Source organism: Triticum aestivum, chromosome 2D, assembly GCF_018294505.1.
Source record: "Triticum aestivum cultivar Chinese Spring chromosome 2D, IWGSC CS RefSeq v2.1, whole genome shotgun sequence".
Taxonomy (NCBI): Eukaryota; Viridiplantae; Streptophyta; class Magnoliopsida; order Poales; family Poaceae; genus Triticum; species Triticum aestivum.
The window spans coordinates 144,843,752-144,847,096 of NC_057799.1; positions in this window are offsets into that span (position 1 = coordinate 144,843,752).

The window sequence follows — 3,345 nt, forward strand, 5'->3', positions numbered from 1 at the left end:
CGGGCACCGAGACGTCGGCTAAGGATTGTCTTGTTAAGTACGGAAACACCCTGGGTATTATCTACAAAGGGGTAGAAGCCGACGATGGGCCACTTTAATATACATACATACATACATACATATATATATATATCATCAGCGTTTGTATTCAATATACGAGCGCTGCCTTCCGTAATTATCATTGTAAAGCCATTAATATGCATCAATTTGACTTAAGATTTTGGCCAAGCTGTGTTGCCTGGCTCCTGTGCTTACCCCTACGTTCCCGATTGTTCGGCTAGGTGGTAAAGGGAGCACCTCTGTAATTGTTACTACCGGGTCATCCGGATTAGTACCTCAGACTGGGTGAAGCCGAAAGCTAGCCGTCTTAACGGATATAATTGGTCGGCAATGACGGAAGTAAAAATTTCGGTTCATTAGACAATAGAGTTCGGGAACTTCCCCAAACTAATTCCTCATTATTTTCCTCCCACATTCACCAGAGGTGAGGTTTCATGATCATGGTCGGCATGACAACCCAAAGAAAGGAACCGTAGCGGGACTATTTTCTTTGGAATATGTTTCTTACGTTAATAGTAATATAACATACCTCTCCGTGTACCTTTGTTTATAAAACCATATGACCAGATTCCCTTGTTTGCCGTAAATCTTTGCCCTCATAAAGGCTTTATAACGTGGGACAAACACTCCCTGGCTACTGGCCGAGGAGGTCGAAGCCGATAGTCGGTCAACAAAGTTTTGTACAATGCAGATCCGAGCATTAATGATGTAAAGTACTTGGATACATAGAATCATTACACCTAAAAATTGCGAGTAAAATCCATTTACTGCAACCCATCTTTTAAACCCCTTGGGGCCTACCTTGGTGAGCTCGGATTTTGACCAGCTCTAAGCTCCTTTAAGAGATCTTATTCTCTTTTTGAGAAGTTTGTGTTAAACACAACAAATTTTTCTGTCAAACGGATATCGATCCTTAATTCGGCCACCCGTGCCCACATTAAGGCTCGGGGGCTACTAGGCTTCGCGCTCATTATTTATAAATATTAAAGGGGCACATCGATCCCCTGATCTGGTGTTGCCACCCGACCAGTGGCTCGGGGGCTACTGCATTGCCTATTCAATGAAGAAAATTCAAAGTGCTCAGTGTTCGGCATGACCGAACTATGGACAAGCGCGTCTTCGGACAACAATAAGTACCATCTGGGACTTATCCGGCATCAAGCTAATATATCACGGCAACTTCTCACGACCCTCTCTCAGGGGGCCGTTCGTCGATCACTATTACCTCTAATATATTACACTGCGCTTCTATTCCTACGTATGCTGCCGAGCTAGGAGTTTCTCAGGCCGATTTTGCGAATTGACCTGAGTCTCAGGGGCTACTAGGATCAGCGGTTTCATGTTTTCCTTCAGGTGCATCTCGGGCTTTAGACCGACACACACCTTGAGGGCTACTGGTTATACATATTGACAGCAAATAAATTTACACGCATCGGAAATAAAATACGCAAACAATTAGCCCACGTCCGAGGTGCTGAACCACCTCGAAAGCATTTCGGGATATAGCTCGGATGCAAGTGGCTGGCTCCATAGAGGGCATTTCCGGCATTAAGCTCGGCTAAACTCCTTCAACATTTTTGAACCAAGGTGATCTATGACACCTCGGATATAGTCCGGCGTTAGAGCTCGGATGCAGTCCGGCGTTGGAGCTTGGACATAGTCCGGCGTTGGAGCTCGGATACAGTCCAGCACTGGAGCTCGGATGCAGTCCGGCGTTGGTGCTCGATTGCAAAAGATACCTCGAATGCAGTCCGGCGTTGGAGCTCGGATGCAAGAGGACACTGCCGCACGACAAACACTTCAAACCTAAGGTGTGGCATAAAAATAACAAGGCATTGATAAAGGCTGAAGACTTAAAGGGCTCCTCGGATACCCGACGTGTGAGATCTTTAGATTTAGCTCAGCAATCCTCAAGTAGAAGATGGGAAGATTTGTTGAACCAGTTTTCTAGACCGACGAACGAAGACGAAGAACAGTTCGGAAGAACCGAGGAGCTTCCCCAACTTGGAGACCGGTTCAGGGGGCTACTGACGGTGTCCTGGACTAGGGGGTACACACCACATCGTCTCCCGATCAGTTGGATTGGGCCGAGGACCCCCATGGCCGTTTACTCATGGGCCAGTTCGGACAGCCGATGTATACACGAGGAAGATTCCACAAGACTTGGTGATCAAGACAAGGACTCCTCTCCACCGATGTATTCGACTAGAACTCTTGTTATCCTAGGCCTCTGGTACATTATATAAGCCGAGGCCGGGCTAGTCGATAGGGATATGCTAGATCATTATGATATTATTCATCATACCCTTAGGTTTTAGACCACAACATATGATCTCGAGGTAGATCAACTCTTGTAATCTCTATATTCATCAAGATCAATCAATCAGGAAGTAGGGTATTACCTCCATTAAGAGGGCCCGAACCTGGGTAAACATCGTGTCCCCTGTCTCCTGTTACCCATCGATCCATGACACACAACTTGGGACCCCCTACCCGAGATCTGCCGGTTTTGACACCGACAGTGGTCGCTTTGGAAAATCATCAAGAGGTGATGACATGAGATCAGATTCCTCATCCCGCGATTACAAGAAGAGGACTTGCCACAAATGCAAGAAACCTGGCCACTACATTACTGATTGTCCTCAGTTGGCGAAGGAATCCAAGAAGAAGAAGTACAAGGACTTCGGTGGAAGAACAAAGACTTCGGTGGCGGAAAAATTGTTTCGGGTGGCTGTTTTTTTGGAATATTTGAGAATTTATAGCGCTAAAATTAGGTCAGACGGAGCCATGAGGGGCCCACAAGGCATCAGGGCGCGCCTACTCCCCATGGCGTGTCCTGCTGCCATGTCGTCTCCTCGTAGGTCTTCTGGTCCTCCCCCGAAGCGTTTAGGGTCTCTTATGTCCATAAAAATATCATCAATTTTTTTGTCATGTTTGGACTCCGTTTGGTATAGATTTTCTGTAAAGCAAAAAACAAGCAGAAAACAGAACTCGCACTATGCCCTGAGTTAATAGGTTAGTTCCCAAAATGATATAAAATTACATATAAAGCATCTAAGATTGATAATATAATTGCATGAAATAAAAAAAATTATAGATACATCAAAGACGTATCAATTATCAATCTTGTATATTTTATATGCAGTTTTGTATCATTTTGGGGAACTAACCTATTAACCTAGTTCCTAGTGCCGGCTTCTGTTTTACCTATTTTATTGTTTCACAAAAAAAATACCAAACGAAGTCCAAATGCGATGAAACTTTACGGTAATTTTTTCTGGACCA